Genomic DNA, 16,708 nt, shown 5'->3' with positions numbered 1-16,708 from the left:
TTAACGGATATATTTTGATCAAGCGTTGAGCTATTTCCTTACAGATAATTTGTAAATATTATAGGAAGGAAAAGATGTATAATAAAAAAAAAATCATTGTTTACACTAAAAATTCAAGCCTACGTGATTTATGCTGGAATCACCTCTTAGTTACTATGTTTAAAGGGCCTGTCCCACTTTCACGACCGTATTCACGACCTCTGCCGAGTTTGCCCTTGACTCATACTCGCAGCATGGTCGTCACGAGGTCGTAGGAGGTCGTAGGTGGGTCGTAGCAGGCCGTGATGCTAGTCGTAGGTACTCGTGGCATCAAGTAGGTCGGGGCGTTTTTCTAGCCTGATGAAAAATGTCCACGAGTAAAAAAGATCGTGAATTAGGTTGTGAGAGTGGGACAGGCCCTTAAGAAAGAAATGCAGATGGTGGAAAAATCGAAGGTAGACAAAAATGCTGGAGAAACTCAGCGGGTGAGGCAGCATCTATGGAGCGAAGGAATAGGTGACGTTTCGGGTCGAGACCCGAAACGTCACCTATTCCTTCGCTCCATAGATGCTGCCTCACCCACTGAGTTTCTCCAGCATTTTTGTCTATCTTAGTTCCTTTAGTCACTTCTTTCGTAACTGACAGAATAAATCTCAAGCACTTCAGCTTCTGAAAAGGCATGGATGTCAGAGTGTTTTGCTTAGAAAAGACCTATTATGTTAAATATTTGACATTTGACATTGAAACACACTGTGGACAGATTTATGTGCATAAACCAAGCATATCACGTAAGATGAGAAATAATACTCAGGCCATCAATACTTAATGCATATCAAGAGTTATGGGGGAATATATCTGAATCTGTTCTCAATCCGATTTGAAAAATCTCTGTATTTTTAGAAATATTCTTAATATCTTAATTCTAAAAGGGGCTGTCCCACTTGGGCGACCTAATCCGCGAGTTCTGATGAGTTTGCCCTTGACTCATACTCGCAGCATGGTCGACACGAGGTCCTAAGAGGTCTTTGTAACTCTCCTTCATGCTCGAGAGGAGTCCCAGCGTACTCGAGACATCAGCTAGGTCGTGCCGTATTTTTCAACATGTTGAAAAATGCCTGCGAGTAAAAATAGGTCGCCATGGAAAAAAATCGATACTTTTTTTGAGTCGAAGTAGGTCGTAGTAGGTCGGCATGATAGTCGAAGATAATCGAGGGTAGTCGAAGGTAGTCAAAGATAGTCTTCATCATAGTCGAAGGGAGGTCGAAGGAGATCGAAGGAGGTCATCTTCACTCTCCACTATTCGGTGTCCAATTTTCCCGAAGTTAGTCGTAGCTAGTCGAAGCTGGTCTTCAACATAGTTGAAGGAGGTCTTCAACATGACATTTCTCAAACTCCCCTAAACTCTTCCAAGCTTGCCAATTAGGTTGCCGCAGTGGGACAGCCCCTCAACTGTATACCACAATGCACAGCAGAATCATTCATGGTTTAATGATCACCATAAAACAAAAATAATCTGTTATTCCCTTATCACGTGTCTATACACCGTAAATGGCTAAAATGTCTCGATTGTAATCATGTACTGACTTTCCGCTGACTGGATAGCACGCAACAAAAGCTTTTTTTTCCACACAAGCGGTGGTGGGTGTATGGAACAAGCTGCCAGAGGAGGCAGTTGAGGCAGGGACTATCCCAACGTTTAAGAAACAGTTAGACAGGTACATGGATAGGACAGGTTTGGAGGGATATGGACCAAGCGCAGGCAGGTGGGACGAGTGTAGCTGGGATATGCATGGTGGCCGGTGTGGGCAAGTTCCGTGCCGTATCACTCTATGACTATAACAAAAGGTCTTCACTGTACCTCGGTACATGTGACCATAAACTAAACTGTAAACTGTAAAATGAATCCAATGAATCCAGTATAATAGCAACATCTAAGGACGAAGTCTTCTCTTCTCATTCCATAGGTTGTGGTTGACTATGGAATGGGATTTGACAAGTACACTCACCAATTGGGTTGTGACCAAACTCAATGAAGAATGGAGACGCAAGGATGAGATGAACAGACAGATAAATACGTCTGGAGATGTATCCATGACAGGTAAATTGATCTGGAGACTCAAGGAGCTGTAGATGCTGGAATCCTGAATGAAACACAAGGTGCTGGAATAACTCAGTGGGTCAGGCAGCAGCTGTGGAGGGAACAGAGAGTGACGTTTCAGGTTGAGACCCTTCCTCAGACTCAGAGGATAGGTGATAGGATGTGGAACAGTGCAGCAAAAGGACAGGCCATTCGGCCCAAAATGTCAGAGCTGAACATGATGCCAAGACTATCTCTTATCTACCTGCACATAACCCACAACGCTCCATTCTCCACGTATCCACATGCCTATCCAAAAAGTTCTAAAAGGCCACAATCGTATCTGCCACAACCACCAACCCAGGCAGCATGTTCCAGGCAATCACCACCCTTTGTGTAAAAAAAGTTGCCCCGCACATCTCCTTTAAGTTTCGCCCCTTTCACTTTAAAGCTACAACCTCTTGCATTTGAATTTTTCTATCCTGGGATAAAAATGGTCTCTGGTGCGTAGGATAGCGTTAGTGCACGGGGTGATCGCTGGTCAGTGCGGACTCGGTGGGCCGAAGGGCCCTGTTTTCACACTGTATCTCCAAAGTCTCTAAGGTCTATTGTGCTGGTGTTAAAGTGGCTGGGAAATTAGATCCTTGTTCATCCAGCTGGATTTTTTATCCATTAAAACATTTTCTGTTAATTGAAGTGTTGTCGGAAAAAAACCCTTGTGGCTCTGCTTTTAGTGCATGAGCAGCTAACGTCAGGAGGAATCAGGTTATGGATCATTTAGTCTGTTTGGTACAAACATAATTCTGAACCATTGAGGCAAATAAAATACTGAAGAGGGGGATAGATGGCGATTTTGTTCAAAACACTTAGACAGAGTAGACGAGGGAATGGGCAGGTGATGTTTTGGGTCGGGGCTCTTCTTCAGACTGATTGGAGTAGAGGGGAGGAAGTTGGAAAAGAATGGTGGGAGTGGGACAATGTCTACCATGTGATGGACACACAAAGTGCTGGAGTAACTGAGCGGGTCAGGCAGCATCTCTGGATGGATGGGTGATATTTAGGGATGGGACCCTTCTTCAGACTGAAAGTAGGGGGGGAGCGGGGGCGGGGTGGGGTGGGGGTATGAATTGGAGGCGAGAAAAGACCAGGATACGGGGTAAAGAAGGTTCGATTGGCAAATGGGTGGAGTTAGTGGCAAAGACCAAAGGTGAAAAGGAAACAAAAGAGTGTCAGATAAGGAGAGACGAGGAGGGGTGAAACTTAAAGCTGGGTGGTGGGATATGGGCTGAAGCATGTGGACAGTGGGAGGGGAAAGAGGAAGGAATCATTGGAAAAGATGGATGAGGGGGTTGGAGATGAGTGTATGATGATGGGGAAAGGAGCTGCTAGACTAGGGGAGGGGAGGTTGGGGGTGGGGGGGTGGGGTTGTTGTTGCTAGAAACATGACAAAAGATGGTAAGTTTAAACGTCAGTCCAAGATATTTTCTTGGCTACGAAAGCAAATAATCTGCTTTCTTTCTAATAATGTAGTGTGGTCAGAAATGCTGTCTTCTAGTTGCGATCTCATACCTCTGTCTGATCAGGTCTCCACAATACATTCTAAAGCAAGGGTTGAACAAGACTAGATAGTTTGCCCAATATTATCTTTTACTTAAATCCTCTACCCTTCTTCAGAGGATTTACTTTCTTTGTAGTGTTATAGTTGCAAAAATTAATTAACAGAAAATGGGAACGCCACCGTAATAGTCTGGAGTAACTCAGCGGATCAGGCAGCTGCTCTGATGAAAAGGTGACGTTTCAGGTCGAGACCTTTCTTCAGACTGAGAGTCAGGGGAGAGGGAAAAGGTACATAGAACAAATGAATGAAATGTATGCAAAAGGACAAATCAGAGCCAGCAACGATGATTGTGGAAGAGTGGAGCCCACAACAGTCCATTGTTGGCAGTGGAGAAGGTGATAACGAGTGATGCAAGTAGTGAAACTCGGCAGGACGACAGTGAAACTAGTACAATGACTAGGGGGGGGGGGGGGGGGGGGGGGGGGGGGGGGGGGAGGGCAGAGGAGGGCAGCAAGGGTGCAAGGGTTACTTGAAGATAGAGAAATCAATTTGCATACAGCTGGGTTGTAAGCAAAATATGAGGTGCTGTTCCTCCAATTTGCATTTGGCCTCACTCTGACAGTGGAGGAGGCCCAGGACAAAAAGGTCAGTGTGGGAATGGGAAGGGGAGTTAAAGTGTTTGGCAACCGGGAGATCACCAGGAATGTGTTTCACAGAAGGCAGTTGATGATATACATGTACACTGTAGAATATTTCTGGTCTTTTTCCAAAATATCTCCTCTGTTTTTTCTTCAGTTTTTCCCTGGCATTCACACCTAAGGCAACCAATAGGTAACAAACAGTATTTATGTCTTTGCCAAATTCACTGTGAACAAGCAGATTGTTGGCAATTGTGTGGAATTGATGTTGACACAAGTGTTGAGAACGTTGAACTAAATTAATTAAGAATTACATGTTAAGTTAGCAATTATGTTCTAACTTGTTGACTTTGTCTTCACCAGGTAAAAGCTTATTTATTGTCCTTTAGGACTTGGCTCCTTCAGTCAAAGACATGTGTTTGCAGTAAATTATCGACGCAGGCCAGACTATCGCACAAACCAAATTCCTTTCCATCGACTCCATCTACACCTCACGCTGCCTCGGCAAGGCCAGCAGCATAATCAAGGACCAGTCGCACCCCGGCCACTCCCTCCTCTCCCCTCTCCCTTCAGGAAAAAGGTGTAGAAGTGTGAAAACGCACACCTCCAGATTCAGCGGCAGTTTCTTCCCAGCTGTTATCAGGCAACTGAATCATCCTACCACAGCCGGAGAGCAGTGCTGAACTACTATCTACCTCATTGGAGACCCACGGACTATCCTTGATTGGACTTTGCTGGCTTTATCTGGCACTAAATGGTTACACCGTGGATGACTCGTTTGTAATCATGTATTGTCTTTCTGCTGACTGGATAGCATTCAACAAAAGCTTTTCACTGTACTCTGGTACACGTGACAATAAACCAAAGTGAAAAATGCACATAAACATTACAAAGTGGAAAATGTTCCCGTGGTGATCCCCTCCTGCTGTGAGGAGCAGTCTCATCTTAGCTCAGAGTATTCCCAAAGGATGGAAAATTAGTCGTGGAGACAAACGATCTTCTTATTCCGTTAAATTGCTTGCAATTTATTTGAAGATGTCTTTAAAGTTGTGGCAATATCTAGCGTTTAGCTCCCTCACTTTGATGACAGCGCTTGACTTGATCACGATGTGTCTGGGTCTCGCCTTCATTAACAATCCACGACAAAACGCCTTTGTTCTTTGTTTACCTTTGATGTTGTGGAGAAGGCAATGCTGGAGCAAAACAGACAGAGAGAATCGGGATGCCATGGCAGTCTCTTAATTAATTTATGTTAATTTATGTAAACTGAACGAAAACGCTAAATCCGAGTGGTGCCAGTGGGAATGGGTCTCATTTCGTGAGCTGGAAGGATTAATAAGAAGAATTCTACAGTGCTATTCTTATTATTTTTCAATAATAATTGCTTCCCTTGCTCACACCCTCGTCGGAGTTACTTCAAGTAATTATTCTGTATCCCTAATGAAAATTTACGCGTTTATATAAAAGGCTGCTATTAACACCCTCAAGGCAGACGATTGCATTTTAACAAAACCCTCTTGGAATTTGAGATATTCTTAATCTACCTTTTCTGTTTGTTGCTTTTGAATCTTTTTTTTTGAAGACAACATACAGAGAAACATTCTTAAGGGGTTGGACAGGCTAGATGCAGGAAGATTGTCCCCGATGTTGGGGAAGTCCAGGACAAGGGGTCACAGCTTAAGGATAAGGGGGAAATCCTTTAAAACCGAGATGAGGAGAACTTTTTTCACACAGAGAGTGGTGAATTTCTGGAACTCTCTGCCACAGAGGGTAGTTGAGGCCAGTTCATTGGCTATATTTAAGAGGGAATTAGATGTGGCCCTTGTGGCCAAGGGGATCAGAGGGTATGGAGAGAAGGCAGGTATGGGATACTGAGTTGGATGATCAGCCATGATCATATTGAATGGCGGTGCAGGCTCGAAGGGCCGAATGGCCTACTCCTGCACCTAATTTCTATGTTTCTATGTTTCTAAGTAAAGGAGGTGGACAAAAATGCTGGAGAAACTCAGCGGGTGAGGCAGCATCTGTGGAGTGAAGGAAATAGGCAGAGTAAGGCCACATGCAAATTGGAGGAGCAGCACCTCGTATTGGCTTGGGCAGCTCACAACCCAGCGGTATGAACACTGATTTTTCTAACTCCAAGTAACCCTTCCATCCCCTCTCTCTCCACCCCTCCTGCAAGCTGGTTGTCGTGCTAGTTTCACTGTTGTCCTGTTGAGTAGACTCTCTGTACAACTCATTATCACTTACCCCACAGTCAACAATGGTTCCTCATTGCTTTATGCCAATGGGGGCTGCCCCACTGCGGCGACCTAATCTGCGAGTTTAGAGGAGTTTTCCCTCGACTCAAACTCGCAGCATGGTCGACACGTGGTCCTAGGAGGTCCTATGAGGTCACTGGAACTCTTGCTCAAGGGAAGTTCCCGCAGTTTGGTCAAGGGCATTTTTTCAGCATGTTGAGAAATTTTTCCGCGAGTAAAAATTGTTCGGCATGGTTCTTTTGAACTCGTAGCGCAGTGGAGTGGGGTCGCTATGTAGTTACAGGCAGTCGAGGGCAGCCGTAGGCAATCTCCTTCGTTGACCGGGCATTTTAATTGGTTCATTGGAGTTTTCAAGACCAAGGAAAACCGACCGGTAATATAAATGCCCGCTAAACTTTATTATAAGTTGTCTGGCGTTTTAAATGTGTCTCCACTCCCCTCCCCCCTTTCTCTCCCCTTCTCTCAGCCCGAAATGTTACCTATTCCTTTTCGGCAAAGATGCTGCCTGTCCTGCTGAGTTATTTCAGCTTTTTGTATCTGTCTTCAGTGTAAACCAGCATCTACAATTCCTTCCTACACACTTGATGCAATGTGTCTGGCAATATAAGACCTTATCAGATAAGGCTTTACTGCATCAGGCTGTGTCACATGCAAACACTCGAAATTACATAATAAATAGCGGGGGAGTCTAGGACCAGAGGTCATAGCCTCAGAATAAAAGGACGTTCCTTTAGGAAGGAGATGAGGATGAATTTCTTTAGTCAGAGGGTGGTGAATCAGTGGAATTCATTGCCACAGATTGCTGTGGTGGCCAAGTCAATGGATATTTTTAAGGCAGAGATAGATTTTTGATTAGTACGGGTGTCAAGGGTTATGGGGAGAAGGCAGGAAAATGGGGTTGAGAGGGAGAGATAGATCAGCCATGATTGAATGACAGAAAGGACTAGATGGGCCAAATGGCCTAATTCTGCTCCTATAACTTATGAACTTATGAACATGAAATTAACTTTTCAAATGTATTAGCTCTTTTGTTTGTGGAAACATGCCAGTCCGTCTGTATCAGTAACGAGGAGAGTTTTTGCTGTTAATTGGTCCTCGACATACCAAGACCCACATTTCTTCATGGAGAAATGATTTTAGATGAAACTGGCATGAAATAATAGAATATATGGAAACAATAAAAAGCACTTTAATTTAGGTATTGAGCCTGCTTCACTCACTGACGTTAGTGGTTGTGAACTATGATCTATACAGAATAATTTATTTATTTGACCCAGTTCTTAATGATTACTTCAGCTTTAAAGTGAACTTTGGGAAACTCTTCACAACTTCTATGGCAAGATGTTCAAAGGACAACAGTAGCTTTGAAGATATTAATTCACACCATTGCTTTGTTTAAAAAAATCATTAAGAGACTCTCGTTATTTCTCACTGACATCACCGACAACATTATACCTTGGCTATAGCAAAAGATTTTTTCAATTCATGGACGGCACGGTGGCGCAGCGTTAGAGTTGCTGCCTTACAGCGCCAGAGACCTGGGTTCGATCCTGACTACGGGTGCTGTCTGTACGGAGTTTGTACGTTCTCCCCCCGTGACCTGCGTGAGTTTTCCCCTGGGATTTCCGGCTCCCTCCCACACTCCAAAGACGTACAGGTTTGTAGGTTAATTGGCTTTGGTAAAAATTGTAAACTGTCCTTGGTGTGTAGGATAGTGTTAGTGTGCGGGGATCGCTGGTCGGAGAGGAAGGGCCTGTTTCTACACTGTATCTCTAAACTAAATTAATATACGCCACGCCACGCCACGCCACCCACACCGCACCACACTGCACTGCACTGCACTGCACTACACTGCACTACACTGCACTACACTGCACTGCACTACACTACACTGCACTACACTACACTACACTACACTGCACTACACTACACTGCACTACACTACACTACACTGCATAACACTGCACTACACTACACTACACTACACTGCATAACACTACACTACACTACACTACACTGCATAACACTGCACTGTACTACACTACACTACACTGCACTGCACTACACTGCACTACACTACACTACACTACACTGCACTACACTACACTACACTTCACTACACTACACTACACTACACTGCACTACACTGCACTACACTACACTACACTACACTACACTACACTACACTACACTACACTGCACTACACTGCATACACTACACTACACTACACTGCACTAACACTACACTGCACTACACTACACTACACTACACTACACTACACTACACTGCACTACACTACACTACACTGCATAACACTACACTACACACTACACTACACTACACTACACTACACTACACACTACACTACACTGCACTACACTACACTACACTACACTACACTGCACTACACTACACTACACTACACTACACTACACTACACTACACTACACTACACTGCACTACACTACACTACACTACACTACACTACACTACACTACACTACACTACACTACACTACACTACACTACACTACACTACACTACACTACACTACACTACACTAACACTACACTACACTGCACTACACACTACACTACACTACACTACACTACACTACACTACACTACACTACACTACACTACACTACACTACACTACACTGCACTACACTACACTACACTGCATAACACTACACTACACTACACTACACACTACACTGCATAACACTACACTACACTACACTACACTGCACTACACTACACTACACTACACTACACTCCACAACACTACACTACACTACACTACACTACACTACACACTACACTACACTACACACTACACTACACTGCACTACACTACACTACACTACACTACACTGCACACTACACTGCACTACACTGCACTACACTGCACTGCACTGCACTGCACACTGCACTACACTGCACTACACTACACTGCACTGCACTACACTACACTACACTGCACTGCACTGCACTGCACTGCACTGCACTGCACTGCACTGCACTACACTACACTGCACTGCACTGCACTGCACTGCACTGCACTGCACTGCACTACACTGCACTGCACTACACTGCACTACACTACACTACACTACACTGCACTGCACTACACTACACTACACTACACTACACTACACTGCACTACACTACACTACACTGCACTACACTACACTACACTACACTACACTGCACTGCACTGCACTACACTGCACTGCACTGCACTGCACTGCACTACACTGCACTGCACTACACTGCACTGCACTACACTGCACTGCACTACACTGCACTACACTACACTGCACTGCACTAATAAAAGCACTGGATATTGCAACCAAAAAAACTATTTATAAATGAACAAAAATGATAGATTGGCACGGCAATTGAATCTGTGGTGAGCTTTGTAATTTGAACCACGGATAATTTTACATTGAAAGTGTTTTATTTATTGCACTGTGTCCACACCTGTGCAAAACTTTGAGCTTGCCCATGGAAGCACAGCCCATGAAACTCTCAGATCCTGGGCACCAGCACTGAATTGGCTGTACCTTGCTGGAACTGATGAATTGCATTAGACAGAGGTTGGCTTGTGCTGAAACAACAGTCAACGGAAAGTTACGTTCTTCCTGCAAAGTGGTTCAAGGTCAAAGAAGCTGTTTAATGTGATCATCGTATGCATCTCTGGTTGGGACAATAAAATGTTCATCGTTTAATAGTCCTGAATGAACCAAGGTTCATTACCCGGTCAACTTTGATTGTGAGGAATAAGCTCATATTTGATGTACCTGTATGCAGGCCCTCATATAGATGAACTGTAGGCGGCGCGACTCTCGTCAGCAGCGGCCTCTGCAGCCCGTCTGCGTTTTTATTATTTTTTGTCTATGTTTTTATGTAGTTTTTGTTATTTTTTGTTGGGGTGTGTGTGTGGACATTTTCTTTGTCGGGTCTCCGTTGTCGTTGGGGCTGCAACGAGGAGCGGCCTCCAACAGGAGAAGACCGGGGGCTCTGGTGCCGACGACTCACCTCACCGTCGCGGAGCTGGCCGAGTCCAGAGCGGGTGGAGCGGTGGTGGAGCGCTGCTGCTGCTGCGGCCCGACCTCCGGAGATTCGGAGGCTGCAACTGCGGGTCTGGCGGACGGCGGCACCGGGAGCCCGTGGGTCACTGGAGGAAGACCGCTTTTCAGGGCTCCCGCAATGCGACTTCTCCCGCCCGAGTTGCGGGGTCGAAGAGCTCCTGGAGCGTTGCCTTACAGCACCGCCCCGCGCGGCTTGGAATGGCCGCGGGACTCTGCGAGCGCCCGCCAGGGGCTCCAACACCAAGACCCGGTGTGCGACCTCGCACCACCCGGCGTGGCTTTAATGGCTGCGGGACAATCGCCATCGCCAGCCGGGGGCTTTGACTTTGACTCTGACATGGGGGTGGGGGGAAGAGTGCAGTGGAGAGATAAGTTTTTTTGGCCTTCCATCACAGCAATGTGATGGATGTTTATGTAAAATGTAAATTATGTTGTGTCTGGGGTCTATTTGTTTGTAATGTATGGCTGCAGAAACGTCATTTCGTTTGGACCTCAAGGGGTTCAAATGACAAATGAATCTTGAATCTTGAATCTTGAATCTTGAGACCAATTTCAATTTTAGAGGCCTCCAAATCAAAATCCCTTTGAAGCACACTTATGAAACATGAGGCCCATGCCAAATGGCACCCATTGCCCCCCCACCCCCCCGTGATAGGGCCTGCCTGTGTTCGAGAATGGAGTAACATCACCTGAAACAATCTTTAATATATGGAGAATACAAGCAACACCCAGGTTATGATCATTGGGGATAGATTGGGGATCATGACAGACGCCTCCTGGTGGTGATCCCTGGAAGCGACGACACGATGAACTCTGATGCGTCGGGTGACAATTCTGTCAACGTGTTGGACAACGACAGAAGCCGACAGCGAGCTACACGTCGTCTGACACACGAGCGAAGGTTCTGCTTCTAAATACTGCTTGTAACGTGATTTTGCGCAGGAAGGAACTGCAGATGCTGGTTTACACCGAAGATAGACACAAAATGCTGGAGTAATGCAGCGGGGCAGGCAGCATCTCTGGATAGAAGGAATGGGTTGGCCAACAAACAAATTGACTTAGTGAAAGCAATTGGCTTGCAAGCGCTGTCTGCGGAGGGCGCTCAGCATCGCCAAGGACTGCTCTCACCCCAACCATGGACTGTTTACCCTCCTACCATCCGGGGAGCTACAGGTCTCTCTCCGTTGCCGAACCAGGGTCGAGGAAACAGCTTCTTTCCGGCGGCGGCTTCACTCTACTAAACAAACGTACCGACCACCCCCCCCCCCCCCCCCCCCACCACACCCCCCCCCAATCCCCCCCCCCCCCCCCCCCCCCCCCCCCACCCCCCCCATTATTTTTTTTAGTCCATGTCGCTCTTCAAGGGAGATGCTAAATGCATGTCGTTGTCTCTGTACTGTACACTGACAATGACAATTAAAATTGAATCTGAATCTGAATCTGAATCTGAATCTGAATCTGAATCTGAATCTGGGTGATGTTTCGACCCGAAACGTCACCCATTCCTTCTTTCCAGAGATGCTGCCTGTCCCATGAGGGGATCTTTCCTCGAATCAGAAATATCCATTTTCCAAAGCTACCCACATCATATATTTCTACACATACTTGTTATTCTTTAACTCCATTGAATAATCAACCTAGCACCACCCATAATTAAACTGATGGAATATATAGTGTAGCCAGTCATTATGAAATACTGCGAAACATGTCATTATTTTTATTGCTAGCTTTTGAAGGATACTTTACATTTGTGTAAAGTTTAGATTCCTGTAATTAGGTCATTCGTAACCTGGCACCACCTGTATACCAATGTCCTTTAGAGAGGTTTAACAGTGGTTTGCAATGCAGATATTAGTGCATACGGCTAAAATCTTTGTTGAAAGATATAGTTTTTAAGGGTATATAGACAGAGAAGTGTGATAAAGGTGTCTAGGTGAGAATTTAGACATGACCTACATAGGTACATTCTATTTTCCCATTTAATGGAACCTAGAGGACATTAACTCCACTGGTCAGGGTTTAACCAATGTAAAAAGAAACATTTTCAGGAACAATTACCTATTATCAGAACTGGGGGGCATGGTGGCGCAGCGGCAGTTGTTGCCTTACAGCGCCAGAGACCCGTGTTCGAATCTGACTATGGGTGCTGTCTGTGCGGAGTTTGTACGTTCTCCTCATGACCTGCATGGGTTTTCTCCAGGTGCTCCGGTTTCCTCCAACAATCCAAAGACGTACTGGTTTGTTGGCCAATTGGCTTGATAAAATTGTAAATTGTCCCTAGTGTGTGCTGGATAGTGTTAGTGTGCACGGATCGCTGGTCAGTGCAGACTCGGTGGGCTGAATGGCCTGTTACTGAGCTGTATCTCTAAACTAACCTAAATTTCTACCACAAGACCTGGGTTCAATCCTGCTACGGGTGCTGTCTGTACGGAGTTTGTATGTTCTCCCTGTGAGAAGCCAAGCCAATTGCTTTCACTGTCAATTTGTTTGTTGGCTAATTGACTTGGTGAAATTGTAAGTGTGTGTTGGATCGTGTTAGTGTGCGGGGATCGCTGGTCGGCGCGGAATCGATGGGCCGAAGGGCCTGTGTCTCTAAACTAAACTAACTTATTTGTACAGTGTCAGTTCCAATATACCAGCGAATGAATGCGGCTGCAAGATAAGGAATGTAAATTCATAAAATATATTCAAGGCTACACGTCACATACCTGATTTAAAATCGTTACTAATAGAATATGAAGACAGATTGCTGAATTCTAATTAACTTGCGTTAATTGGCTGAGATATAGAATGATCTTTGAATGTATAACATAGCCAAAGGCTACAAGCATTGAATCAGGATTTTTTTTTAGCCGAGTTTAAATAATTATCGTTTGTACATAATATTAATGGCATTGTGGAATAATTCCAAATGTAAATTATTCCTACTGAGCAAAGATGGAGGATCTTTATCAAAGAATAATTTGACTGTGCCAAATCATCAAAATCCAAACCATATTTGAGTGAAGCTACGTTTGGAGGTGATGAATTCATTCTGGTCCCTCCCCTCCGTCAAAAGCGTCTCCTGGGATGATTCCTCAAGAAGGTGGCATCTATCATCAAGGATGAATTGCAACATTTAAGAAACATTTAGACAGGTGCGTGGATTGGACAGTTTTAGAGGAATATGGGCCAAATGCAGGTAGGATGGACTAGTGTAGTTGGGACATGTTGGCCGGGGTGGGCAAGTTGGGCCGAAGGGTTTGTTTCCGCACTGTATCACTCTATGACTCTCCTCACCATCTGGTACAGATAGCATCTCTAGAGAAAATGGATGGGTAGCATGTTGGGTTAGAACCCTTCTTCAGACAGAGTTATGTGATTCGGTTCAACAACCCGATAGACACGCTAGAGGCAGGAACGTGTTCCCGATGTTGGGGGAGTCCAGAACCAGGGGCCACAGTTTAAGAATAAGGGGTAAGCCATTTAGAACTGAGATGAAACACTTTTTCACACAGAGAGTGGTGAGTCTGTGGAATTCTCTGCCTCAGAGGGCGATGGAGGCTGGTTCTCTGGATGCTTTCAAGAGAGAGCTAGATAGGGCTCTTAAAGATAGTGGAGTCAGGGGATTTGGGGAGAACGCAGGAACGGGGTACTGATTGGGGATGATCAGCCATGATCACATTGAATGGCGGTGCTGGCTCGAAGGGCCGAATGGCCTGCTCCTGCACCTATTGTCTATTAGCTATAACGCAGACTGGCGATCCCCGCACACTAACACTATCCTACACACACTGGGGACAATTTGCAATTTTACCAAAGCCAATTAACCTACAAACCTGCACGTCTTTGGAATGTAGGAGGAATCCGAAGATCTCGGAGAAAACCCACGCAGATCACGGGGAGGACGCACAAACTCTGTACAGACAGCACCCGTAGTCAGGATTTGCCCAGAAGACATGTTGCTCAAATTTATTGATGCTGATGTTGCCTCATAGTGATTCATTCTATTTCACCGGCTTCTTTCTGTTGTTTATTTTCCAGGAAACTTTTAAGTGGATGATTTGCCTGAAGCCCTTCAATCAAGCACAGGCCTGTTAAATTATGTCATTAAATTGTGTTGCAAGAGTTCAAAACTTGGACGGCTAAATTTCCACACTAACCATTATGATGTACACATTTTCTAGTTTATATCAAGCAGATATTACACGTTATATTCTCATTAAGAATACTAATTCTGCAGCTTTCTAATTTGTAATCTACTTTATGCATTTCCAGCAACAGAGAAAGGAAAAGTAGACGCAGGGAACTGCAGATTCTGGTTTACAAACAAAAATACACCGAGTGCTGGAGTAACTCATGGGGTCAGATCGCACTTTAAACCTATGTCCCGTGGTTCATGATTCTAGTTCTGTCGATTGATCGATACTTTATTATCACGTGTGACACGTCACGGTGAAATTCTTAGTTTTGTAAACCATGCACGTGGTATGCAAAGGGTCGCTCTGCAAAGGGCGCTGACACAGTTACAAAGTGTTCAATGTGGTCCTAAATGGCCCCTTGTTGTTCTTGTCGGGCCACCACACAGGGCCCCTCTTTGTTCTCTGGCGGCACTTCCTCAACGACACTCCGGCACTCACCACGTGTCCGAACCACCTCCCATACTCAACGTATTCGTCCTCATGTATTGTGAGAACAATAATGCCTGCCCGGTTAAACCGGAGATGTTGAATTGGTCTACAAGTTCCCCTCGCCCCTCCAAACCTTGCCCTTGGATATGTACCAGGAAAGAAAGGTGATGAGGCGGCATTTATGAAAGTCAAGAGAATATCTTTTAGTGGAGCTTTGACGGCAACAGTTTGTGCCCAGTTTGGGCACATTTCCTCAGGAGAATTTATAGAAACATAACATTAGCTGGGTTTCAAATGAGAGAAAGTGATACTCTGGTATTAATACAGACAAGTAATAAATGGTTGTCTAGACAGGATGTATAGCAGTGCCTCTTGAGTGAACCCACAGATGAGATGAGTCAGAACAATCAAGGAGAAGGTTTGTTTGGGTTACCTGTCCATTTGTGAGTGTTTTATTGATGGGCTGGAAGTTAGGGAACGGCCACTGTCTGAAAGTGAGTGCAGATGTGAACAGTGTCGGGAGGAACTGCAGATGCTGGTTTAAACCGAAGACAGGCATCAAAAGCTGGAGAAACTCAGTGGGACAGGCAGCATCTCTGGAGAGAAGGAACGGGTGACGTTTCGATTCGAGACCCTTCTTCAGACAGAGAGTCAGGAGAACGAACCAGGGGAGTCATCCCCCGACTGTCAGTCTGAAGAAGGGTCTCGAGCCGAAACGTCGCCCATTACTTTTCTCCAGAGATACAGATGTTAACAGACTGGATCACGGCTGGCCAGCTGCAAATTCTGCACATCTGTAAAGCAGTTCGGAACTCACAGTAAGCTGATGGTCCCCTACTTGCAATCAAGCCCAGTATATTAGCAGTGTATTATCGTAGCGATGTCAATAGACTGGGGTAAAAGGGACTAGAGGTAATAATAGATAAACACTAAAGAGTTCACGCGGCAATCTATGGAATGTTTGGACATTACTTTAGACCTTAGAGATCCAGCGTGGAAACAGGCTCTTCGGCCCACTGAGTCCGCACCGACATGCTATCCCCACACACGGACACTATCCTACACACACTCGGAACAATTTTTTACATTTATACCCAAGCCAATTATCCTAAAAACCTGCACGTCTTTGGAGTGTGGGAGGAAACCGAAGATCTTAGAGAAAACCCACGCAGGTCACGGGGAGAACGTACAAACTCCGTACAGACAGCACCTGTGGTCAGGATCGAACCCGGGTCTCCGGAGCTGTGAGACAGCAGCTCGAACACTGCGCCACCGTGCCGCCCACCGTAGTCAGGAATTATCGTGACCATGGCAATAGACCAGGGTAAAAGAGCCAAGAAGTAATAATGGATGAGCAAAGGGGTTTGTGTGGCAATCTATAGAGTGTGTAGACCTTACTGGAGGGTGTCAGGGGTTATGGGGAGAAGGCAGGAGAATGGAATTAGGAGGGAGAGATAGATCAGCCATGATTGAATGGCGGAGTAGATTTG

The sequence above is a fragment of the Leucoraja erinacea genome, chromosome 21 (genome assembly GCF_028641065.1).
Source record: "Leucoraja erinacea ecotype New England chromosome 21, Leri_hhj_1, whole genome shotgun sequence".
Taxonomy (NCBI): Eukaryota; Metazoa; Chordata; class Chondrichthyes; order Rajiformes; family Rajidae; genus Leucoraja; species Leucoraja erinaceus.
Note: the sequence above shows the minus strand (reverse complement) of the source record.